The sequence below is a fragment of the Balaenoptera physalus genome (genome assembly GCF_965194825.1).
Source record: "Balaenoptera physalus genome assembly, chromosome: 11".
Classification (NCBI taxonomy): Eukaryota; Metazoa; Chordata; class Mammalia; order Artiodactyla; family Balaenopteridae; genus Balaenoptera; species Balaenoptera physalus.
The window spans coordinates 29,512,873-29,540,116 of NC_138896.1; the positions used below are offsets into that span (position 1 = coordinate 29,512,873).

Below are 27,244 nucleotides of genomic sequence, written 5' to 3' on the forward strand. Positions count from 1 at the left end.
TGAGTTTTTCAGATGCTAAAAACAACCACCAGATGGAAGAAATTAACTACTTGATGATCATGAGCATGTAGCCCCCGGGACCTTCTGGCACCTGATATTGATAATGTTCACCCCTGTGACCCCAGCCCATCAGAGAATTGTGCAGGAGCTGATCACATACCCTGGGACCCCTCTCCCTCATCTGGCCTTTAAAAATGCTTTGCTGAAACCCTTCAGGGAATGTGGGGTTTGGGGGACATAAGCCCCTCGTTCTTCTCGCATGGCCCTGCAAAAAAACCTTTCTCTGCTCCAAACTCCAATGTTTCGGTTTGTTTGGCCTCACTGTGCGTCGGGCACACAACTTGCGTTTGGTGACACAGTGGCAGGATGGGCTTCACAGATGTACCACCTACATAAGCCGCAAACAGCCCTGTTCTCAGAAGGGCCCGCACTTGGTTTAAGGTTCTACTGTCATCTAGAAATCCTTAATTTCTGAAGGAGTGACCTCACATTTTCATTCTGCACTGAGCCCCACCAATTATGTAGCGGGGAGTCTTGCTTCTAGCAATCTATGGATGTTTGCCTTCAGAGAATTCTTTAAACCCTAGGGTAAAATGGCCTGAGGACTTGAGGAAGTGTTCCAGAATTAGACACAGACTGTCATCAGCGTTTCCAGAGACAGAGCTGAGAGGGTCTTTGCCTTGGCTGGCAGGCAGACCCTTCTCAGGCCTGTTCCGGCCTGCCTCTTACCGACGGCTCTGCAGCATCGCATCTGGAGTGTGGCCAGAAAATTCTTCAGCTCGGTGGAAGAGGATGAGGACGTGCTTGACTTTTGCAGAGTTAAACACTTGGAGAAACTTCAGGAAGAGAGCACTTGGTACAAGGTAAAGCTAGCTGGCCCATCAGCCCCCCTGCCTGCTGCCCTGCTAATTCTCACTTCCACGATTCTTAGCATGTTTATTCTCTTCTTGCCAGTGGCCAAAGGACACGTTTAAATGTCTTATTTCCTCTGGGGAGCCCGGAGAGAGGTAACAGGCACCTACTACAGGAAATCATGCGGAGAGGATCTCTTATTTAATACGGTTCCCAGATTACTTCCCTTCCCCCAGCCTCCACCCCCCACCTCCAGCCACACCGAGTCACCCAGTTTCTTCCTGCAGCAGAGACTAGACGGCAGTTCACCTCTGCTCCCTGAGGTCCCCGTGAGCCGAGGAGCTGAAGTCTGGTCTTGGGCAACCCCACCCTCTCCGCAGCTGTGATTGAAGGGGAGGCCCTTCAGTTTCACCTCCCCAAAGAGGTTCTTGGGAAGCTCTCCAGTACAGGGTTAAATTTCAGGAGGCTGCAAAGCACAGACGAGTAAGGTAGGTTCCTGCACTCTTTTCTTTTGTCTTGTACTGTGAACAAAGCTGTTCTGAAGCGTGTGTCCATATGGCTTTTCCAGTTGGCTGCATGTTTTCAACCTCTGCGTCTAGTTGAGGTTTACTCATTTACAGGATGTGGGGAAAAAGAGTGAGAGGGGAGATGACTCTTGGGGGTTTTGCTTTTGTACATCTTTGGATACAGAATGCCACCCAGAATAGTACCTAGAACACGAAGCCGATTCTTCTTTTCTTTGGAGGGAAATCCCATTAGAAGTTGCACTTTGGGGGCTTCAGTATATGAGAAAATGTTTACCACCTGCCTTTCCTTTTCAACAATGTAGACCCTTCCCTTGATTTTTTTTTTTTTTTTTTTTTTTTTTTTTTACTCCTGTCTGAGTTTTTCCTTTCAGTTAAAGATGCCTTAGAGCTGATAGGGTATTTTCTGACAGGAATATAAATAGGTGTTTCTAATTTCCAGTGCCTGTGAGTTATAAGAAATCAACAAGCACTGTGTTCAGGACCAGGTGGACTGCCATGTTATTTTCCAGAATTTTCTATGAAACAATTGTTCTTCCTGAAGCTTCCTGAAACTAGATGCAAGTGTCTCTCAAGTGATGGCTGAGAAGGCTGATTTTATTTGCTCTGTTGTGATAATTGTCTGCAGATATGCTGCTCCCCTTAGCTGGCTGCTTTTTCAGTCATTACTGGGGCTAGATTTGACGTGTCCACTGAGACCCAGAGGGGGGTCTAGACTTATTCAAATAACACTACATGCTTCTTTGACTTTTTTTTTGCCTCTTATGCTTTCATTGTTTCATCTTCGTCCTCACAAGCCACCCTTCCTCTGGGAGAAAGATTTTATAGCGACTTCATAGAATACCAGTCTACACCTGTTTATTTGAACATTGACTGTTCTTTCCTAACTTTATTTAGTTCAGATGCTCAAAACTTCTTGCCACTTCTGTATTTTACCCCAGCAGAGTCTCCCTCCATTCCATCCTCCATATCCTGCTACAGGGTTCTTGGGAATATGCAATTCTCTTAATGTCACTCTCTTCAGTGAAATATCTCCATTGCACCCCATTGCTTACAGCCTTGCTTCCTAAAGGGTAGTCCAGGGACCAGCTGCATCAGGCATCATTGGGCAGCTTGTTAGAGATGCAGGTTCTCTATCTGCTCTGCAGATTTACTGAATCTGCATTTTAACCAGGTCCCTGGGTGATTCACATGCATTAAAGTTTGTGAAGCCCCAACTTAAGGAAGGTAGACAAGACCTTCAAGGTCTGGCCCTTTTCATCCGGCCAGCCGTACCTCTCACCCTCTGACTTTCCAGCTGTACCCAGTACCTTCCATTTCCCCAATATGAGAGAGCTCTAATGCCTACCTATGTCTGTGTGTGCTGTTCTCTCTGTCCCCGATAACTTCATTCATCTTCTCCACCCAACTACCCACTGCAGCCTGATTGTTCCTCCCCCCTCCCCCATCCACTTCACCTTAAACTAAATGCCCATCAAGTCTGCGATTTTATGGCAACTTAGCGAAGTGGCTTCTGCCATAGCCCTTAGTACATTAAGTGATCATTGCTAGGTTTATTATTTTCATCCTTGAGGAGTTACTGGAGATTGACTTCTGAATCCGTAACACTTGAACCAATGCCAGGTACATAGCCTGTGCTCAGTGTTTTTGAATTCATGAATGAATGAATGGATGAACAAATGAATGGATACATTGTCTGAAGAGGCCTAAATCATCCCCAGATGGAGGTCTATAGTTTGAAGTCTTCCAAGGAGATTGCCACTCTCTATAATATTTTTCCACACTCTCTTTTATGAGACTTGCTGGATTCATTTTTTTCACCAAATATTTTGAGTACCTACCCTGTGCCATACCTTTTCGAATCTATTTCTTTATGTCGCTGTGGATAGTCTCTCCCAGGAGGTGTTTCTCTATCAGTGCCCCTCATTCGCCACCACTCCAAGTCAGAGACTTACTCATTTTTCAGCAAATAGGTACTGAACACCTTTCCCGTACCAGTTACCGTGCTACCTGCTACAAATACGATGACCAGCGACACAAATGCGAGCCCTGCCTCCATGCAGCTCCCCATAGAGAAGATGTGCCTTTTATCATTCTCTGTCTTGTTTTTCCTTAGAAAGTCTGAAGGAAAACTGAAAGCCTTATCTTTAACCAAAGCTGGCACATCCAAGTAAAGACAGCAGGAGCTTGAAGGCAGAGTGATTTAGTAGAAAGGAAGCTGGGCTGTGTTTCAGCACCTTGATTTAGTCCAGCACCTGCAATTCCCTAGCCAGGTGACCCTGGGTGGGTCCACATCCATTTGCTGGACCTGGATTTTCTCAAGTGGTGAACAAGATGGAGAATTAGAAGGAAAAGAGGCCCCTGCCTTCTTGAGTGTACAGAGAAGATAATATCCAGGGAGCCTCTGCACTCACTTCTGTCATGTTATGTGATGATTTGAAGGGCAGGGCTCTGCCGTTCTCTGGGTCAAACTGGCAAAGGGGAGATCTTAAGGGAGACATTTCATGACTATGCCCATGGGCTCAGCTGTGACATTAATGTTGTCCTTTGGCACCTTCCATCAAACACTATGTGGCAATGGCTTCCAGGGAGCAGCGCCCTGAAGCTTAGAGGAATCCACTTGGTATTCATTGTTGGGTGGAGAGCTGGTTTGAAGTAGGGCAGCCGAGGAGGAAGGCAGTGTCACCCTCAGGCAGTCTCTGCTTTTGGAAAGCAGTCAGGAGAAAGGAAGGAAGTAGCTCCACCAAGTAGTGTAGGAAAAATCTGGAAACTTATAGACACAGAGCAAAGAAGGGATCCGTGACCCTCGCTGTGGCATAGTTGTAAGGACTCCCTTTCTGATTACACTTGGGTTCTTTCGAATTTGTGTTCATTTCACCTAGAATCAGAGGTTGGGGGCCGGGCATAGTATCCTTTGTCCCCGAGCTTTGCACCCTCATGGGGTGCATGCACAGCCGGGAGGAAACAAATACTTTCTATTTGTTCTCCAGATACAGCCACCAGGTTTAGGCTGCAACACACTCTTTAGGCACTCGCAAGGGTTCACCCTTTCCCTGTCTGAGCCTTCTCTTCCTGCTCCATCATTGTGTGCAGCTTCCAAACGAAATGCCTTCCAAACCTTCTGAGTTCCTTCTTGCTTCCTGTTCCTCGTGCATCTCTTTGCCTCCAAATTTCCTGCATACTCACCTTGTGTATAGTTGCCTCCCAGCAGGCAGAGTGTTTTTTTGTTTTTTGTTTTTAACAAATCTTGAAATTTGAAATATTTGATGGCTTTCCAGAATCCCTTTGAAGAAGATCCCTTTGATAAAATCTCTTTTCTTTTTTTTTTTTTTAATTTTATTTATTTATTTATGGCTGTGTTGGGTCTTCGTTTCTGTGCAAGGGCTTTCTCTAGTTGCGGCAAGTGGGGGCCACTCTTCATCGCGGTGCGCGGGCCTCTCACTATCGCAGCCTCTCTTGTTGCGGAGCACAGGCTCCAGACGCGCAGGCTCAGTAGTTGTGGCTCACGGGCCTAGTTGCTCCGCAGCATGTGGGATCTTCCCAGACCAGGGCTCAAACCCGTGTTCCCTGCATTGGCAGGCAGATTCTCAACCACTGCGCCACCAGGGAAGCCCAGGCAGAGCGTTTTCTGATGGTCATTTCCTAACTCCTCAAGTTAACATTAATCTCTATCAGTAAGCACACCTTGTAGCAACAGAAAAAAGAGGCTCACCTACATGGGAGGTTTCTAATGACCTACTGCAGATCTCGGGGTGTATCTGAGATCAACCTTGCCTGTACCTGACCAACATTTGTTTTTTCATCAGAGGCATGGAGTGGGCTAGACAGAGGTAGACCCATCTCCTTCAATAAGTGGTTGTATCTCATCAAGTCTTAGATTTGTTTCTGAAAATGCAGATAATATTTACCAAGCAAGGTTGTAGAGAAGATTAATTAGCTTAAGTACCTAGTATGTTGCCTCAAAAAATACATCAGCTCTGAAAAAAGGAGGCTGACCAAGAGGGTGAAAGTGAGAAAATTGTCATGTGCAGAATAGTTGAAAGAACCAGAGGACATTTGAAGTAAGAAGTAAGTCTTGCAGCCCGTGAAGGTTGCCTTCAAATATTTAAAGATGGCTCAAGGTGGGAAAAGGGGTCAACAGAGGATGGATCCGTGGAAATTACAGGGTAACAGGTCTTAGCTCAACATACAGAAGGATTTATCCACCATTTGAATTGTCTAAAACTGGGTGAGCTGCCTTGTGGCAGGGTGAACACCCTGTCCTGGGCAGTGTTCCAGCACCTTGGAAGACCATGGCCAGGGTGTTCCCAAAGGGATGCCCGTACTGGGTGGAGTCTGGGTGATGACCTCGAGGTCCTTCCCACTCAAAGCTACCAAGAGTCTCGTGATGCCAGGGTTCCAGCCCAAGCCACCAAATAAAAGTCTGCAAGAAAAAGCATCAGACTACAGAGTGATCGGGGCTGCCTTTTGACTAGCTAGCCCTACCCATCAGCTGAGATGCTTTTTAAATAGGGTCTTTGCAGCAACAGTCAAAAGGTTGGATTTCCAGGAAAAAGCAAAAAAAGAAACGAGAACAATGAGATGGGAAAAGTTCACTCCAAACCGCTCTTCTTGGGTTACTCTTTAACTAGATCGTGGGTTACTTCTTGTGCTGCAAACACATTCCTATTTGATGGAAAATTGCCACATTTTGGTACATTTTCAGCCAAACTGGGATCAAGCAAGTTAACAGCAAGACTCCGAGCTTTGTCCCTGATTTTTGCTTTATGTATAAAATGAAAACACGACGATATGTCTATGTATTCTTTGCCATCCCGAAATCTAATTTTAAAAAGTGCAAAATAAATGGTTCTACCATCCTCTAAATTACGGGGACTGTGAATGTGGTATTTGACTTTTGGGGGGAGAGGAGAGCTGGCTGCAGCTGGCTGCCTGCTCTGAGTCAAGTTCATCAGCCATTGTTTTCCACCCACCTTTCCTTTTCTGCTAAATGAGCCACATGATAACAGCCTCTCTGCCCGCCAAGGACCTGGAGGCTTTTACAAAAGGGAGAATTTAGCTTAGGGGGAGAGGGGCCTGCACATATCACTCACTGCTCCAGGTCTGCTCAGAGGCTTTGCTAATACTTCATCCTTCCAGGACTCAGAAGAACTTTCTGGTCTTGCAGTTTTGGACCCTCACATCTTTTCTGCACTTGCTTGGGCAGCATCTCCACGTGCTTTTCATTTCTTCCATCTTTGTTTCGAAATCTCAGGGAAAAGAAGCTGTCGCTCTTTCAGTAGAAGTGGATGTCAGTAAATGCTGCATTTTGTCAAATTGAAACAAAACTACAATATATTTTATTCTCCAGGTTTACCCAGGCTCACTTTCTTGAAAACAAAATTTTTAAAAATCTCTTGAAATATAATCAACTATGCAGGACAAAATCACAGAAACTGGTGCAGACCCGCATGTTTATTTTTAGATGCCGGCCCAGCACCACAAAGCAGCGGTCTAATGTCCAAACTAAGGCCCTGGGAATTTCCTCTAACAAGCCTGTGCTTCCGCGCATTGTCACAGTACAAAGGGCAGCAGGGGGCCTGAGTGCAAAGCTCCGGGTAACCCTGCCCCCATGAAATCTGGAACTTATCGTTCCCTCGGTCTACATGGTCCTCAGTGCTGGGGTCAACATGCAGGTCGTCCGGCAGCTCTGGGCACATGCAAATGAGTAGACGTGTATGATTATCTCATCTAAAAATATCCCAGAGATCAGTAATGGCATTTCGGAAATAAAGTTTCAGCTTTCTATTTGTAGTTGAGGATCTACTCAACCTTCACCCTTGTCGTGAAGTGGATTCAGGTCTAGCCCAGAAACGGGGTTGTCATGCTAAGATCCTGGGCTAGATTGCAATTAATAAAGGGGTTTTAAAGCATATTATAGTTTTTAAAAAGCATAGATGCATGTACACACAGCGCCAACACACACACACACACACACACACACACACACACACACACACACACACAGGAGAAAAGACACCTGAGTCACCTAGATCTTTCCTATTATCCTAGACCAGTTTCTGATCCTTGATTTATTTATCTACAAAATGGATGCAATAAACCTCACATCCTATTAGTTTTGGGAGAAATAAGGTGCAATATTACAAATAAACTGACCCAAACTAGACTTTTGCTCAGAGTTTTGCATTTTGGTCTTAATATGCTTTGAGCTCCTTCCAATAAATTTTTGTAAGAATATTTGCCATCAAGTCTCCAGGGGGTTTTGTTGTTGTTTGGGGGGTTTGCTTTTTTGTTTTGGTTTTGGTTAGGTTTGGGTTTTTTTCCTCCTTGCAGAGGAGGAAGCCTAATTTGTTACTTAATGGACACACTTTACTAGGAGAGGTTTCATGCCTTTGTCAAGCGCTCCCCACTCCTGGGAAGGTCACTGCACTATGAGTCAAGGTTGCAATGCTCAGGCTTGCGTCTGGGGGTTACTGCGGAAGAGGAAAGGTGGGTCTCAGGTCTGCACATAGTGGTCCATACCCACCCTGTGTGGGGTCTACCATCTGCATCCCAGCAGCCTGCTATGAGGATGGGGCCCCTGCACAATCAGAGACCCCAGGGGCCAGGGGACCTGCACATAAAAACGCCAGCCCTGAGCCTGGAGAAGATCGTCGGGCTTTGCCAGCAGGTGGATGGCCAGGCCCCCTCTGGGGTCTGCAGATGCAGGAAAAGCTGTTCTAGCCCTTTGGTGAAAAATGCGCAAATGTTAGTAAAAAAAACACCTTTATGGATTGTTTTGTTTGCAAGTGTTTATTATCAGACACCCCTGAGGGGTTCACAGGGCAGGTCATGTGGGGCCTGGGAATTTCCTTCCACAAAGGCTGTGCTTCCTCTCTTTGTTACTCCTCAAAGGACAAGTGGAAGCATTGCTCCAGATCCTTACTTAACCCTTTCTCCTGTCTGCCTGCCGCATTGCAGACAAATCCTGCTGCCAGCCTTTGAAGGAGCAGAAAGATTTCAGACTTGGGTTGTGTGTGGGCACCCACAAGTGCATATGCAGAACAGGCTTTGTGTGTGTGAGAGTGTGTGTGTGTGTGTGTGTTGGTGGAGGAGATAGGCAATAAAGCGTAAAACTTACTTTTTTTTTTTAAAGCTCTCATTCAATATCACAGCATACACCCAGGCATTGTTCAGACCAGGTACAATTTCTGCTTTATTTACCATAATAGACTTTTGTACTAAAAATGCTGACGCAATTTCAGTTCCCTGTCCCCAGGGCGGGATCCCTCTAGAATGATAGTTGCTCTTCCCTTTTGGAGTCGTGCTAAAGCAGGGGCACGATGAGTGGAAAGATCTTTCATGAACCAAGTTCTTTATGGAGCACATGCTACATACCTGAGCTCCACCAGGAACCGAGGGAAAGTAGAAGTTCTGCCGGCAAGAAAGTGCAAGCACATCTGAATTTTTATACCTAAATCCAGACACACACGCTCATGCGTTGTACGAGAGAGCACAAAGCAGCCAGGGAACACTGTGATCTAAGTCCAGAAACCTCAGAAGAGGCACCTGAGCCCTCATGCTGCTGGAGACGCTAATGATTCCCAGACACATTTCCCCACCCACGCATGGGGGACACACACACGTACGCACGTGCACACACACCTCACTCTCGGGAGACAGCTTTGCCATCTCAGAGGAAATCGCCTCTCACCACCAGCTCCACGAAAGTATCTCCTCCCACACCCATCTCTTCCTCCTCCTTTCCTGTCTCAAGGGAAGAGACGGCCCTTCCCTGCATCCAAAGCTCGGCTCTCACCCCCCCCACCCTCCCAGTGGTCTCACTACACTCCCCTCTGACTGGCTCTTTCCGCTGTCATTTAAATCTGCTTAAGACCTCCTCATGGCAAAACAACCTTTGCCGACCATGCAGCTACTCTTCCATCTTCCTTTCCTCCCCACCGGGAAATGCATGAAAGAACTGTGGATGACATCCTCGTGTCATCATCAACCATCCACCCAGGAAACCATTCTGTTCTGTCTCCTCATCTGCCCGACCCGCTGGGGCACCTTAGCTGCACCTTGGCACCTTAGTCTTGCCAAGACTCTCACTTCATTGTCTACGGCATGTGACCTCATGGACTGCCACCTTCTCTGCTCTTGTCCTGCCTTCTGGGATTCCACAGTCTCCTGGCTTCCCAACTACTACTCAGTTTTCTTTGCAGGTTCCTTTCCCTCTGCTGTTCCCTCCACTTCCTGATGGCCGTGATCTGGACCACCTTCCCTTCTCCATCTGCATCACCACCCTGCTGCAATTCATCTCTCTGTCCAGAGTCCTCTTTTCTCCCTTCTCTGTTAAGTAATCTATTGATCATCCAAAGCCTATTTTATTTTATTGTTTTATACAGCAGGTTCTTATTCAAAGCTTATTTTACATGCCACCAGATTACTTCCTTTTTACAAGTCTCTCCATCCACGTGCAGATCTGACCTCTCTTCTCAGAGTCGTCACAGTCCTTCATTATAGTGCTTTTTGTATTTGTATTCTCAGTAATTGTTCCCATGCACTTCTTTCCTAGGACATAGAGATGCCATCTCATTGATCTTTTTATTCCTAGCCCCCAGCACAGCACCTGGCACATTGGGTTTTCGATAAATGTTTGATAAAGAGTTGGGAACATCAGAGTGGCATTTAACAAACAGACATTTTGGTGAACTTATCCCTGAGCTTAAATAACATCTTTACTGTTTGAGGGTAAAAGTATTAGTACATTTTTATTTAAATATATAATTAAATTAAAAATATAAAAATTATATTTAAATATAATCTTTAAAGTTAAATTACTCACATTTAGACTACTAACAATATTTCACTTTTCCTTGAAATCAAAATCACAGTTCCGAGCACTTCCTATCTGAGTGTTCAATCTCTGTTTAAAAACCGAAAGGAATGACAACTTGATTTCATGTTAAATTTAAATTTCCCCTCAGGGAAAACGTCTGAATGTGTCCTGAATGACACCGCATTTTCGTGCACCTGAAGTGGGGTTGCCAGGTGGAACAGAGCTAATATTTTGTCAAGGTTTTGCCACTTCACTGTGCAGCTGGCATTATGTAAACTTTCCACAGCTGCACCTGCAGGTCCGTTGAAGCCACAGAGATTGATTTGCCGAGTTGTTTGAAGGAGAACCAGGGGGACCCCAGGACAATCAGCCTGATCGCTGAGTCAGGGCTGAATCCACCCAAGGTCCTGTCTCCCGGGAGCGCGTAGGGCAGGGATGGGTCTCAGAGGCTCACCCAACCCTGGGCGGTGACAGTATTCTGCATCCTCCCTGGGGCTATGAGGAGAAAATATGAGAATCGCTATTTATGTTGAAAAAGGTCATCCCTTTAAAATCTCTGTGTTAGGTTTTTGTAATAATGCATGTAAAATATTAGCACAAAACAACGGAAAATGGCATGTAAAATATGAGAGATACAAAGCATCGTTTGTCCAAGTGTGGTCTAGAGATCACCAAGAGGTGAACGGACTGGGGCACTGGTCATTGTGCAAATCGCCAGGCTCTACCTGGATCTATTAAATCAAGCCTGTGGGGGGAAGTGAGGCTGGGGGTGGGAAGGACATTTTATTACCCATCAGTAACAATATTTAGGAAATGCCTGCCAGCTTCTGTTTAGAAAAGTGTCTACACTGGGCCTCCTTACCCTCCGTGCGTCCCACCGGGTAGGTTAATGAGTTTGCCATCTGGGCTCATCTTTGCTGTGACATCCTTCCTGCTGAATTTGTAGCCCTTCTCTGGGCCACAAGTTTGGAAGAGAATCCTATACCGCTTTGTACCATCCTTCACACCATCGTGTGTTTAACTCTTTGTGTATTTAAATCTTGGCAGCTCGTCTCAGCGATACGAGATAGTATAGAGGCAAGAGCTGGGTTTGGAGTTTGGATTCTGCCTCAAATTCTTGCATGTGACCTCCAATCTATGTTGTTGTTGTTGTTGTTGTTTTTTAATTTAATTAATTAATTAATTAATTTATGGCTGTGTTGGGTCTTCGTTTCTGTGCGAGGGCCTTCTCTAGTTGCAGCAAGCGGGGGCCACTCTTCATCGCGGTGTGCGGGCCTCTCACTATCGCGGCCTCTCTTGTTGCGGAGCACAGGCTCCAGACGCGCAGGCTCAGTAATTGTGGCTCACGGACCTAGTTGCTCCGCGGCATGTGGGATCTTCCCAGACCAGGGCTCGAACCCGTGTCCGCTGCATTAGCAGGCAGATTCTCAACCACTGCACCACCAGGGAAGCCCTCTACGTTGTTCTTTGAACGGGGCTTGGCAAGTTGATTAACCTTTCCAAGCCTCCCTCCCTTGAGTGGGAATAGCTAACCAGTTCCCAGATTGTTGTGAAAATTAAATGACATCATGCACACACAATTTTTGTTAAAGGCACTCAGCACAGACCCTGTGACAGAGTAGTTTCTCAGCAAGAGAGAGCAATTAAAAATAACAACAAATAAACAACAAGCTCCCACTGTATAGCACAGAGGACTATATTCAATAACCTACAATAAACCATAATGGAAAAGAATATAAAAAAAAGAATGGATCTATAAATGTATAACTGAATCACTTTGCTGTACAGCAGAAATTAACACAGCATTATAAATCAACTATACTTCAATAAAAAAATAACAACAAAAGTTTCATCAACACCAACCACTGAGGAACAGAGATGAAGTCATTTGTCCAAACTTACATAGCTAGTAAATGGTAGAGCTAGGACATGAACCCAAGTAGTCTGGTGCTAAAGCCCATGCTCTTAACATTTTATAGCACCTCTAATAATGTGCCACCTGGGGAGTCATTCCTAACAGACAGTGATGGAGGACCAGCCTACGCTGTGTTAGATGCTAAGCACGCAGCAGTAGACAAACAAGGCCTTGCCTTGGCCGTGAAGGTGGGGGCTAGGAGAATCATAGGATAGAGGAGGAGCTCACAAATAAACCTCTCTAATGCAGTTCAGAAAATGCCTTGATGGAGGGAAGTGAGGGGCAGAGATGTATGCAAAACTAGATGGAGTCAAAGCAGATTCTTGCCTGGAATGACCTTGACTGGGGCCTTGAAAGACAATGGGTATTAGACCAATGAAAATGGGGCAAGGTGGCAGTTCTAGTCAGAGGCTGGAGGGCACAGTGCTTGGCAGGGCACTGAGGGGCTTCAGAGAGGGGAGAGTAGGAAGAGAAAAAAGTGATGGAGAGAAGTGAAGATGGGTGTGTAGGCAGAAGCTATAATTATTCAGGGTTTTAGCTGAAGATAGTTGTATGTCATTTTAGAGAGAGGAGAGACTTTCCACAAACTAATCCAGCAGCTCTCTATCTGCCAGTGTTTCTCTAAATGTAGGCAGAGCTTCTGATTCTACTGGCCTGGACCTGGAGACAAGGCATCAGTACTTTTGCAAAGTGAGAACCACCGTGGTAAAAATAATCATGCTATATCTCAGTGATTAGTAAGCTTTTGTGTGCATCAGAATCACCTCTGAGAATTTGTTTAAACACTGCTGACTGGATCCTACCCCAGAGTTTTAGATTCCGGAGGTCTGGAGTGGGCTCAAGAATTTGCATTTCTAAGGAATTCCCTGGTGGTCCAGTGGTTAGGACTCCATGATTTCACTGCCAAGGGCCTGGGTTCAATCCCTGGTCAAGGAATTAAAATCTCACAAGCCGAGTGGTGCGGCCAAAAGAAAAAAAAAGAGTTTGCATTTCTAGCAAGTTCCCAGGTGGTGCTAAGGCTGCTGGTCTTTGGCACTTTACAGAGCAGAATCTCCGAGTGTGAAGCCAGGAAGCCAGGAACTTAGGCCATAGTATTTGGGTGATTCTTAAGCTGCACTAAAATCTGAAAATTCCTGGGAGGAATGGTGATTGAAATCTCTTATCTTCTTTGCTGTAATGCTCCTTTAACTTTTAAATATTTCTGGAGCTTAAGAAAATCGAACCCCAATATTCCTGATATTCTGGTTCATTTTGCTCTGTAAATGGTCAAAAACTGGTGACATGTAGGGTTCTTTGGAATTTTAAAAATCAGCCCTTTGAAACGTTTGTTTGCAAAGCAGGAAGTCACTTGCTACCCAGGGCAAACACTCAGGTGGAGGGTTTGTCCCTTTGGAGGCTTTAGCTCTGCAGCTTTTGATCAAGTTTCTCTATGTTGTTTTTTGTTTTTTGTTTTTTACGTGTGTGTGTGTATATATATATATATATATATATATATATATACATGCATCTATTATCTATCATCTATCTATCTATATCTATCTATCTACATAGAGAGACCAAAATGAATACTAGTAATGCCTGCTGCTCTTAAAATATGAAATATTTAGTGATCTAAATTTGATATCTTGGAACAGCAAGCCACCATGCATGTGCTGTACGTGGCCACCAGTGACCCAGCCATTAGGTACGTTCTTGAGGCAGAGACAGCACTTGCATTACAGTAAACAAAACAAATAAACAAACAATAAAATCACTACACTCAAAAATTTTTATTGATTCCCTGGATAGTTACTTCCTTAAGTTAACAATAATCTTAATTAATTTATTAGATTTTATTTATAAATAAATTAGGAAAAGGTAATCCTTAAAGTTCTTGTGATGTTTAATTATTTTTTTTAATTTTTGAATTTTATTTAATTTATTTTTTTATACAGCAGGTTCTTATTAGTCATCAATTTTATGCACATCAGTGTATACATGTCAATCCCAATCTCCCAATTCATCACACCACCATCCCCACCCCTCCACCGCTTTCCCACCTTGGTGTCTATACGTTTGTTCTCTACATCTGTGTCTCAACTTCTGCCCTGCAAACCGGTTCATCTGTACCATTTTTCTAGGTTCCACATATATGCGTTATTATACGATATTTGTTTTTCTCTTTCTGACTTACTTACTTACTTACTTACTTACTTTGTCTCAACAAATGACCCAATTTCATTCCTTTCTATGGCTGAGTAATATTCCATTGAATATATGAACCACATTTTCTTTATCCATTCGTCTGTTGATGGGCATTTAGGTTGCTTCCATGACCTGGCTATTGTAAATAGTGCTGCAATGAACATTGGGGTGCATGTGTCTTTTTGAATTATGGTTTTCTCTGGGTATATGCCCAGTAGTGGGATTGCTGAATCATATGGTAATTTTATTTTTAGTTTTTTAAGGAACCTCCATACTGTTCTCCATAGTGGCTGTATCAATTTACATTCCCACCAACATGCAAGAGGGTTCCCTTTTCTCCACACCCTCTCCAGCATTTGTTGTTTATAAATTTTCTGATGATGGCCATTCTAACTGGTGTGAGGTGATACCTCATTGTAGTTTTGATTTGCGTTTCTCTAATAATTAGTGATGTTGAGCAGCTTTTCATGTGCTTCTTGGCCAACTGTATGTCTTCTTTGGAGAAATGTCTATTTAGGTCTTCTGCCCATTTTTGGATTGGGTTGTATGTTTTTTTAATATTGAGCTGCATGAGCTGTTTATATATTTTGGAGATTAATCCTTTGTCCGTTGATTCGTTTGCAAATATTTTCTCCCATTCTGAGGGTTGTCTTTTGGCCTTGTTTATGGTTTCCTTTGCTGTGCAAAAGCTTTGAAGTTTCATTAGGTCCCATTTGTTTATTTTTGTTTTTATTTCCATTACTCTAGGAGGTGGATCAAAAAGAATCTTGCTGTGATTTATGTCAAAGAGTGTTCTTCCTATGTTTTGCTCTAAGAGTTTTATAGTGTCTGGTCTTACATTTAGGTCTCGAATCCATTTTGAGTTTATTTTTGTGTATGGTGTTAGGGAGTGTTCTAATTTCATTCTTTTACATGTAGCTGTCCAGTTTTCCCAGCACCACTTATTGAAGAGGCTGTCTTTTCTCCATTGTATATCCTTGCCTCCTTTGTCATAGATTAGTTGACCACAGGTGCGTGGGTTTATCTCTGGGCTTTCTATCTTGTTCCATTGATCTATGTTTCTGTTTTTGTGCTAGTACCATATTGTCTTGATGACTGTAGCTTTGTAGTATAGTCTGAAGTCAGGGAGTCTGATTCCTCCAGCTCCTTTTTTTTTCCTGCAAGACTGCTTTGGCTATTCGGGGTCTTTTGTGTCTCCATACAAATTTTAAGATTTTTTGTTCTAGTTCTGTAAAAAATGCCATTGGTAATTTGATAGGGATTGCATTGAATCTGTAGATTGCTTTGGGTGGTATAGTCATTTTCACAATATTGATTCTTCCAATCAAAGAACATGGTATATCTCTCCATCTGTTGGTATCATCTTTAATTTGTTTCAACAGTGTCATATAGTTTTCTGCATACAGGTCTTTTGTCTCCCTAAGTAGGTTTATTCCTAGGTATTTTATTCTTTTTGTTGCAATGGTAAATGGGAGTGTTTCCTTAATTCCTCTTTCAGATTTTTCATCATTAGTGTATAGGAATGCAAGAGAGTTCTGTGCATTGATTTTGTATCCTGCAACTTTATCAGATTCACTGATTAGCTCTAGTAGTTTTCTGGTGGCATCTTTAGGATTCTCTATGTATAGTATCATGTCATCTGCAAACAGTGACAGTTTTACTTCTTCTTTTCCTATTTGTATTCCTTTTATTTCTTTTTCTGCTCTGATTGCTATGGCTAGGACTTCCAAAACTATGTTGAATAATAGTGGTGAGAGTGGACATCCTTGTCTTGTTCCTGATGTTAGAGGAAATGCTTTCAGTTTTTCACCATTGAGAATGATGTTTGCTGTGGGTTTGCCGTATATGGCCTTTATTATGTTGAGATAGGTTCCCTCTATGCCCACTTTCTGGAGAGTTTTTATCATAAATGGGTGTTGAATTTTGTCAAAAGCTTTTTTTGCATCTATTGAGATGATCACATGGTTTCTATTCTTCAATTTGTTAATATGGTGTATCACATTGATTGTTTTGCATATATTGAAGAATCCTTGCATCCCTGGGATAAATCCCACTTGATCATGGTGTATGATCCTTTTTATGTGTTGTTGGATTCTGTTTGCTAGTATTTTGTTGAGGATTTTTGCCTCTCTATTCATCAGTGATATTGGTCTGTAATTTTCTTTTTTTGTAGTATCTTTATCTGGTTTTGGTATCAGGGTGATGGTGGCCTCATAGAATTAGTTTTGGAGTGTTCCTTCCTCCGCAATTTTTTGGAAGAGTTTGAGAAGGATGGGTGTTAGCTCTTCTCTAAATGTTTGATAGAATTCACCTGTGAAGCTCTCTAGTCCTGGACTTTTGTTTGTTGGAAGATTTTAGTCACAGTTTCAATTTCATTACTCGTGATTGGTCTGTTCATATTTTCTATTTCTTCCTGGTTCAGTCTTGGAAGGTTATACCTTTCTAAGAATTTGTCCATTTTTTCCAGGTTGTCCATTTTATTGGCATAGAGTTGCTTGTAGTAGTCTCTTAGGATGCTTTGTATTTCTGTGGTGTCTGTTGTAACTTCTCCTTTTTCATTTCTAATTATATTGATTTGAGTCCTCTCCCTCTTTTTCTTGATGAGTCTGACTAATGGTTTATCAATTTAGTTTATCTTCTCAAAGAACCAGCTTTTAGTTTTATTGATCTTTGCTATTGTTTTCTTTGTTTCTATTTCATTTATTTCTGCTCTGATCTTTATGATTTCTTTCCTTCCGCTAACTTTGGGTTTTGTTTGTTCTTCTTTCTCTAGCTCCTTTAGGTGTAAGGTTAGATTGTTTATTTGAGATTTTTCTTGTTTCTTGAGGTAGGCTTGTATAGCTATAAACTTCCCTCTTAGAACTGCTTTTGCTGCATCCCATAGGTTTTGGATTGTCATGTTTTTATTGTCATTTGTCTCTAGGTATTTTTTTATTTCCTCTTTGATTTCTTCCGTGATCTCTTGGTTATTTAGTAACGTATTGTTTAGCCTCCATGTGTTTGTGTTTTTTACATTTTTTTCCCTGTAATTCATTTCTAATCTCATAGCATTGTGGTCAGAAAAGATGCTTGATATGATTTCAATTTTCTTAAATTTACTGAGGCTTGATTTGTGACCCAGGATGTGAGCTATCCTGGAGAATGTTCTGTGAGCACTTGAGAAGAAAGTGTAATCTGCTGTTTTGGATGGAATGTCCTATAAATATCAATTAAAGCTATCTGGTCTATTGTGTCATTTAAAGCTTCTGTTTCCTTATTTGTTTTCATTTTAGATGATCTGTCCATTGGTGTAAGTGAGGTGTTAAAGTCCCCCACTATTATTGTGTTACTGTCGATTTCCTCTTTTATAGCTGTTAGCAGTTGCCTTATGTATTGAGGTGCTCCTATGTTGGGTGCATATATATTTATAATTGTTATATCTTCTTCTTGGATTGATCCCTTGATCATTATGTAGTGTCCTTCCTTGTCTCTTGTAACATTTTTTATTTTAAAGTCTATTTTATCTGATATGAGTATTGCTACTCCAGCTTTCTTTTGATTTCCATTTGCATGGAATATATTTTTCAATCCTGTCACTCTGTCTGTATGTGTCCCTAGGTCTGAAGTGGGTTTCTTTTAGACAGCATATATATGGGTCTTGTTTTTGTATCCATTCAACAAGCTTGTGTCTTTTGGTTGGAGAATTTAATCCATTCACTTTTAAGGTAATTATCGATATGTATGTTCCTATTACCATTTTCTTAATATGTTTTGGGTTTGCTTTTGTAGGTCTTTTTCTTCTCTTGTGTTTCCCAGTTAGAGAAGTTCCTTTAGCATTTGTTGTAGAGCTGGTTTGGTGGTGCTGAATTCTCTTAGCTTTTGTTTATCTGTAAAGCTTTTGATTTCTCCATTGAATCTGAATGAGATCCTTGCTGGCTAGAGTAATCTTGGTTGTAGGTTCTTCCCTTTCATCATTTTAGGTATTTCATGCCACTCCCTTCTGGCTTGTAGAGTTTCTGCTGAGAAATAAGCTGTTAACCTTATGGGAGTTTCCTTGTATGTTATTTTTCGTTTTTCCCTTGCTGCTTTCAATAATTTTTCTTTGTCTTTAATTTTTGCCAACTTGAGTACTATGTGTCTCGGCATATTTCTTCTTGGGTCTGTCCTGTGTGGGACTCTCTGCGCTTCCTGGGCTTGGGTGGCTATTTCCTTTCCCATGTTAGGGAAGTTTTCATCTATAATCTCTTCAAATATTTTCTCAGGTCCTTTTTCTCTCTCTTCTACTTCTGGGGCCCCTATAATGCTAATGTTGTTGAGTTTAATGTTGTCCCAGAGGTCTCCTAGGCTGTCTTCATTTCTTTTCATTCTTTTTTCTTTATTCTGTTCAGCAGCAGTGAATTCCACCATTCTGTCTTCCAGGTCACTTATCCATTCTTCTGCCTCAGTTATTCTGCTATTGATTCCTTCTAGTGTAGTTTTCATTTCAGTTATTGTATTGTTCATCTCTGTTTGTTTGTTCTTTAATTCTTCTAGGTCTTTGTTAAACATTTCTTGCATCTTCTCAATCTTTGCCTCCATTCTTTTTCCAAGGTCCTGGATCATCTTCACTATCATTATTCTGAATTCTTTTTCTGGAAGGTTGCCTATCTCCACTTCATTTAGTTGTTTTTCTGGGGTTTTATCTTGTTCCTTCATCTGGTACATAGCCCTCTGCCTTTTCATCTTGTCTATCTTTCTGTGAATGTGGTTTTTGTTCCACAGGCTGCAGGATTGTAGTTCTTCTTGCTTCTGCTCTCTGTCCTCTGGTGGATGAGGCTATCTAAGAGGCTTGTGCAACTTTCCTGATGGGAGGGACTGGTCTATGTTTTTAGAACAACTTGAATCTGAGTCTTGATGGAATGGGCTGTGAATGTGGAAATGTGAGATGTGGAATGTAGAAATGTGGGTGTCTTTGAGGGTAGCCATGGCTAAGGCCAACATGTGTCCCAAGGGTTGTTATTTCCTCCTTCATATATAAGGCAGGAAGAGGCTGGGAAACCCAAAGTCACCTAGAACAAGAAAGGAGGGAAAGGATAGATGGGGAAAAAGAATCCTGGATGTTTAATGTTTCCCTTTGCCTATAAAAAACAGAAACCCCCAAAACTACCATTTTTTTAAATGTCATGGTCACAAACTAAATTTCTCACACCAAAGATTTAGAAGAAAATATTCATGTGACCAAATTAACAATCCTTAGTACAAGTGAGTGGTGAATCAAAGCAAGTCTCCCAGGAACAGAAATAACTACAAATCATAAAAATCCAAGTTCCTCTGAGGGTTTTATTACCAGTCTGGTATATTAAACTCTTCTACGTGGAGTATTGAAATGCAAATGCCATTCTGAATATCTGGAAGCATCTCTTTCATCCAAAGTAGAATCAATTCTATTAACTATCTCTGTTTCAAAAAGAAGAAATGGGCTAAATATATGCTTTAAGATTTTTCAGTACTACACAGTTTTTCGCCTTCATTTACCAGGAAAATTAATTAGTGGAGTTCCACATTCTATATCCTTACAATAAAATTCAACCTTTACTGAAAGTCACTTTGGAGTTTTGAAACAATGAGGTCAAAGGGAAATTACTAAAAATAATCAGAATGAACTGTGATTGTATGAAAAGGAAATAAGCAGAAAAGTACTTTCTTTGAGTCCAAGAAACAATAAAATTTTATTAACTTGCTCTTTCCCCTCATTTGTTTAATTTTCACCTAGGGATTTTAGTGGAAGCCCCCCAAATACACCAGTTTGGTTGTCTAGTTACCCTGTGCCTCCCCAAGCTCACAGGTACCCGGTGCTCTCACATTTCCTGATGTCTCCCCCACACCTTTGAACTCACCTGGGTTCCAGCCCCAGCTTAGCCCTGCCCGCTCATGTTCGATCCAAATGCCTGGAGCTTGGCCACTCAGCTGACTGTGTTATGGCACGATTCCTACACATAGAAAAGAATCACTAGTTAAACGAGGGAAGAGTGGGTCTCTTTTGCTTTGCAGTCATCTGAAAAATGGGGGAAGAAAAGGAAAAATAAGGTGAACTGAGGGGAGAGGTAAGGTCCCCTGCAAAGCCCTTTGTGGTGGAACAGGGTGGGTGGTCTCTAGGACAGTACTTCTCAGAGTTTAGTTTGCACAGGAGTCACCCAGAGAGCTTGTTCATAATGATTCTGGACTCCACCCTGAGATTCTGGTGAGAAGGTTGCAGGCAGGACCAGGAAGTCCCGGTCAGTGGACCACGTGGGCTTCTTAAGCATCCTCCCCATGAGAATCACTGGGATCCAGTCCAGATGCCGATCGGTACCCACCAAGAGCTTCCCTCATATGGTGGGAAGAGCAGTGGGCCCCAAGGTCTCACTCATGGATCTGAGGTGCAGGGGAGGAGAACAACAAAAAATAGAGAAATAGATGAGCGTGACTTGGCAGTCAACAAGTGGTCTAAGACCAGCAGAAAGGCAGGGCAGGAGAGGAAGATACTTTGAAGGCACCCTGAGCATTGTCCTTTTTCTAGCAAATAGTTTCCAGAGCAAGTATTGGAATTTGTTCTGTAGGCTTTCCATGGTTGAAGAGTGTACAGGCTTCCCAAACACAGAAAATTAAACTATGAATCATGTTGACTCACGAACTACATGTCATAAAAAACATTTCTGGTTGTCGATAATTCGTACCATCACCTCGGAACTAGGATGGTAACTGGTGGAGGGCACTTTGCTTGGGAAATTGGGATACACATTTGAAGGCTGGCGCTGTCATAGGCTGACCTGCCCTGGTTAATACAGATAAGAAAAATTGAGGACCCAGTGGAACACACAATAACGTGAGGTTTGAGCTAGTGAGGCTGGGGAGGGATGGGGCAAGGGTTGGAAACGGGATTTCCAGTAACTTGTTAGAAAGAGGGGCGTGACGCCACCTCCACCAACTCATGTGAATACACACACATACTCCTTACTGCCTTTATGTTTCTACATAGCATTTTTGCTCATCTGGTACATAACTTATTTGTCTGTTGATTGTCAATATTACTGTATCAGTCAAGGCCACACCAGGAAGGAAATCGCTCTCAAAGGTTAACTGAAAAGGTGAAGGCATTTGGTCAACAAGCCGCTAGCAGCACCAGGAAGCCCTTGATCACCTCCCGTAGGGCAGGAAGGGGCCAGAAGTTTTGGATGGGGTGTCAGAGGAGCCTGGCAAGACCTGTGGATGTGGGAGAGGGGGTTCCCCAGAATCCATGGCTGAGGGTGGAGCCCCAAAAGGAGGGGGGGAGTACATCCCTGGCTCCCCTTTCCTCCCATTCTACGATCTCCTGCTAGCATCTCCCGCTCTCCCAGATGACAAGGCACTGCAGGGTGTGGGGTGGGTCCCCCGGGGCACAGAGCAGGGCAGAGAAGGGTGGAGATAAACCGAGAGGCCAGCCAGCACGTTCCTCCAGCTGGAATGAAACTCCTCGGGGACAGTTGTGCTAGTTACTGCTTATCTCCAAGGCCTCCATTAGTGTCTGGTGCACAGGTTTTCAACAACATTTGGTGAAGGAATGAATGATGCATGACTTGGAAGAAGAGGCATATTGAAAGAATTCCACAGAATGTGTGATGCAAACCCCACACACCGTCCCTATTATGAGATTTAACTCAATTCATCCTTGCTCACAATGCTTTCATGCGGAGGGATATTTTGAGGGGCAGGTACAGCAGGAAGACCTGGATGTAAGAATGAGAAGATGCCCGGCATCTGATTATACACATATTATACTAATAAGTTATCAAGAAATTCACTTTGCCCATTTCTCTTTTTATGTTTTAAAAAAATTTTATATTAGAGTATAGTTGATTTACGATGTTGTGTTAGTTTCATGCCCACTTCTCAGTCTTACTCTGTGAGCAGCCAGACTTGATTCACAGTAATAGATGGGCCCCAAAGCTGTACATCCAACAGCACAACAGCAGGGGTCTGAAGGTTCATGCTCTGGTTTCTACAGATGCTAGAGGCATGGGAGGGTTCACCCCCAGCCAACCCTACCCCAGGCAGGACAGATAGGCCTAGGACATGGGCTGCTCTGGTTCTATCTTCGCCAACTCAGAGGCTCTGAGGCTGAGCTTTACAGACTTTCTGTGAAATGGGGATGACAATCGTCCCCCCCTTTCAGAGATGTGAGGCCCAGCTGGGTCCTGACCCACTGCCTGGCAGTGTATAAACACTTAGTAGTAGCCTTAAGGATTGTTTCTTGTCTCTGCTCCTGGGAGAGGCGTGGGACATGCGGCAGAGGCTCTGTTTTTTGCACTGGATCCTTGATCAGTGAGAGGGTCAGGAGGGAACAGGATAGACCGCCCTGGAGGAGGCTTTGCCCAATCCCCAAAGCAGGGCTTCCTGCTTCCTTCCTTCAGGATTAAGTGGAGCGAAAGCTGGTTTCCCTTCTGACCCCCAGTCAGCACCACACACACACTTTTTTTTTTTTTTCCCGGTGGCCTAGTGTGGCTTAGAAGTGTACTGAGAAAGAGACTGTGCAGTTCTTCCTTCCTCAGGGTCAGGGAGATGTTTCCAGAGGGAGCTGAAATGAGGAGCAGGTGGGGGACTCTGGGAAGATGAGCTTCCCTTGGAGAAGATGGGCAATGCCTTTAGAGTCTGGGGGTTCACGTGGTCTTCCTTTACTAAGGGCTCGCCTCCACTTACATTGGCTGGTGGCAAGTCCTTCCTCCACGCTCTTCGGGTCTGTATCGCTAAAATGACTGCTCCAAGTTAAAACAGAGGAGGCTGATAAAGAGAGAATGAGCTCCCCTTTGACACCAAGGTCTCCTGTAGTTGCATGACAAGCTTACAAGAAACACTCTGGAATCCGGGGCACGAGGGTGGGTGGTGGGGAAATGTCCCCCCGGGTACAGGCAATAAGGTGGTACATGTCTTGAGAGAACTTAAAATCAATAATAAAACCAACTAAAAGTACTTTTTTTTTTTTTTTAATATGATCACCATTCAGTGGCAATTCCAAACAATGTCAAAATACTCTTCCAAAAAAAACTTTTGTTGGTCTAAGTTCTAAACAATTGTTGTCATCACGGGTGAGTTTCAGTAATAGAATCTAAGCTACTAGTTACCATATTTGTATTACTTATTTTTTATTAAATTTTATCAGAGTATAGTTGCTTTACAATGTTGTGTTAATTTCTGCTGTTCAGCAAAGTGTATCAGCCATACGTATACACATATCCCCTCTTTTTTGGATTTCCTTCCCATTTAGGTCACCACAGAGCATTGAGTAGAGTTCCCTGTGCTATACAGTAGGTTCTCATTAGTTATCTATACATAGTAGTGTATATATGTCAATCACAATCTCCCAATTCATCCCACCCCCCTTTCCCCCCGTATCCATATGTCTGTTCTCTATGTCTGTGTCTCTATTTCTGCTTTGCAAATAAGTTCATCTGTATCATTTTTCTAGATTCCACATATACTTAATAAAGATTGTGTTCTACATAGAAGTTAATTCAGAAAACTCAGTCATATACTGGCTCCGGGCACAGAGGGACTCCACTACATGTTCTTGTTCCACGAATAAGTTCCTAATGGTTTGGAACTGTCTGAGGTTGCTTGAAGTGACTCTATCTCCTGGGGCATGACATATCCCTGCATTTGAACAGTAGGCTAAAAATAAGTAATATTAGCACAGTAATTGTATAGACAAATAAACTGAACAAGAGTTGCTTCAATTCTGTCATTCTGTGGGACTTCATAGAGTTTTGATTTGTGTTTAAAATTGAAAACAGTGAAGGAGAGTACTACCCGCATGGTGTACTCTTTTTATTTGATAACTACACATTTTAGCTCACACCTCAATGTTTTACCGAAAATTAATATTTAAGTGAAAAATTTTTCTCTTTTTTAGTTGTTTTAAATCTAAAGAATTAAGAAAATAAGGACTATTACTGAAAATAATGTTCTCATATAAAAGAGGGTAGAGTTAATAAAAAATCTGGTCCAGATGTCAAATATACTAGATGCTTCCATGGTCCAGAATTATGAGTGCGGGCTGTTGCCTTCTTCAATTGGATTTTACAATGCAGAGAAGTGTGTGTGTGTGTGTGTGTGTGAGAGAGAGAGAGAGAGAGAGAGAGAGAGAAAGACAGACAGAGAGACAGAGAGACAGAGAGAGGGAGGTGTACACGTGCATGTGTGTGCCCGTGTGCATGTGTGTATTCATAGGTTTAGGGAACCAATTTTCACTCTTTGTCGTTACGTGATTCCTGGGAAATTTTATGATGCCAACCATAGAAGTATACTTAAATATTTCTCCTGTTAGTATACATATAAATATCCCTGATCAGGCATTTGATGTATAAGGTGATTCTGGCACTTCAGAAGGGACGATATGGGAACATTTCTCATGTAGACCAGTAAGTGATCCAAGGGCTGGAGCTCATTCATAAGAGTGCCCTTGTTTAGTGAGGGTCCAGCCGGTTCAAATAAAGAGTCCCAGGAAGAGGTATGTGTGTGAATATCCCACTGGGTAAAGCACAAAGTCCAGATCTCACTGACCCTAAGTCAAATGGAAAATGGAACAACATTTGAGGAATTCAGGAAAAGACTAAAAATATCAATATATGTTGTTTTCCCTCTCTTAATCTTCCAGGTCAGACAAGGTAAACTAAAGGGGTGTGGTCCTGGAATCACCATGTAATTGTTAATAGGTAGCTATGTTTTGTGTACTATGCATCAGGTCTAAAAATAGTTCAGTGGTCCCAAGAGGCCAGGTTTAAATTATAGATGGTGATGTAGTTAGGAACGGTCTTAAACTTGGAAACCTGGACTCATTGTTCTGGGGTAGGTCGTGGAACTATGGGGAGCTGGGCAACTTCCATGCATCACAGTGACAGTTTGCACAGTGCTGGGCCATTGTCAAGGGCTGTAGCGGCCACTGTGAACACCTTTCCCTTCATCTCTTAACTCCATCTGTCCCTGAAACACTCATAAAGTACAGGCTAGAATGCAGGGCAACTAAACTTTGGGTTTACCAACTTGATCACCAAGCACACTGGAAGGTCAGACAGGGTCTCAAGAGTTTGCCATCATGGTATGAAATGGAACAGACCAGTGAATAAAGGAGATTCCAAAGAGATAGCTTATGCACAACTTAGATTTTGGGAGACAGAATTTCATAAACCTATGGGTAGGGCACTCGAAGTGAACAACTAATGCTTTTCCCAATATTAAAACAAGCAAGTTGTTTTGAATAGGAGCTAGTTTACTGAGTAATATGTGTAGCATCTGGAAAGGGAGTGCCTTTCCATTTTCTTTAAAAGAGATTCACTTCAGGTAAAATAAAAAGTGGTGCTCGTGGTCTAACAAGGTCTTGCTAATGATGGAATAGCTCGTTTCCCCAGGGCTCAATCACAAGCCATCTGGTTTTCCAGCATTCCACATCTCTAGGCTTTTAAAAGCACATTCTTCCTGCTCCCCAAGTAGCTGAACTTCAGAAATGTTGATTAATTTCCATTTGTGCTTCATTTTCCATTCTCACCACTGTTCTCCCAACTTTATGCTTCTCCTCAGTGAGCTTATTTTAGGCCCCTTCTTGGGGTTGGAGTTCAGAACCATTGTTGTTCACAGACACAGGCATCAGCCCAACCTTTTCCGAGTTCTTTCTCAAACAAATGTTGTCATTGTGCCTGACATAGTATGTATTCTTGAAAGAGCATTTTAAAAAGAATACATCATGGCTCTGAAGAACTGAGGGAAGTGGTGGTGGAGGGACCCCACTGTTAAGACGCAAACCAGGAGCCATGGAGCAAGGACTCAGGAGGGAGGTGGGATGTGTCCCTGGGGGATGGGGGGTGGCCATCTTTAGCACAGGGATGGCCTTCGCTGGTTGACCAGAAGGTGATATTGACCTAGTAGTGTTACCTTTGCATTGTAGGTCTTGGGAAATTTATTGAGCACCTCTTATGTGCTGGGGATTTCTAGCTCTACCTTAGAAGTTATTTTTACTCTTTGGCTAAGATGGTGGAATACCTCCCCATCTATGTAGGGGGACTCCTGCAACCCTACTGGGGGGCCTTGGTGGGCATGGTGTGTTAGCAGCCAAAACCACGCCATGACTGTGCCCTTGAAAACACAGGATTCTCCTGATGGTATAGACATCCTAGCCCCTGAAAAGGGGATGAGCCGTAAAACAAAATCTCCCCTTGATTCAGTCATTAAAAATGTATTCGTTGAATACCTACTATGTTCCTTGTCACAGCTACGTAGTAGTTTCATATTTTCTATTATAATCTCACCTCCAAATTAGTCATTTTAACTAATAATTTTAAAAACTAATAGTTAAAAAATAGGTTTTAAGTGATCAGTTCTTGAGTGTCCATTTTTCTTTCTTAACTACATTATCTTAAGTTCATGGACGTCACATGAATAAAATTTGGCGGTGCGTCCACAAACTTGAATGGGAAAAATATATCTTTACTTTTACTAACCTCTAACTGCAATTTAGGATTTCCTTTAATTAGGAACCTAGGTAACAAGCTACAGCAGTATTAGCGGTACCTATGACTTTGTCACCAATAGAAATCGCAGATACTTTAGTATCACATTACTATGTTGCAGACCCTCAAAAATCTAATTTATTCCCATCACCACATGAATTGTGTGATAGTTATTAAAGCTGCCTCATTAAATCTTTTAATTGATTAAATTAAGAAAGAAGTAAATATATTACTAAATCACATCGTTTTAATATTTTGATAACTATATTTCAATATAATTATTTTCTCTTGTAATCCTATGTATTTTGTTCTATACATTTAAAAGTGTTATTCTGAGAAAGAATCATAGTCTTCACCAGATGGCCAAAAGGGTCCATGCCCCAAAATCTTTTTTTTTTTATCCTACAGTCCTTTCATCCAGGGCCAGGGAGATACAAACTCTTTCAGTCTTTATATGTCTAGAAATATCTTTACT

At 42.6% G+C, this 27,244-nt stretch overlaps 1 protein-coding gene across 2 annotated transcripts in view; it reads left to right on the forward strand.

The window, feature by feature from the left end:
* Positions 1-233: 233 nt before the first annotated feature.
* ADGRF5 (adhesion G protein-coupled receptor F5) overlaps positions 234-27,244 on the forward strand; it is a 109,520-nt gene continuing 82,509 nt past the window's right edge. Inside the window, exon 1 of one of the 2 annotated variants that reach the window (XM_082413844.1) lies at positions 234-863. The gene's annotated coding sequence lies outside the window, so the exon portion shown is untranslated. Of the gene's footprint in view, positions 864-964; positions 1,341-27,244 lie in introns of those variants that run through there. The other variant, XM_082413843.1, reaches the window with a different exon arrangement.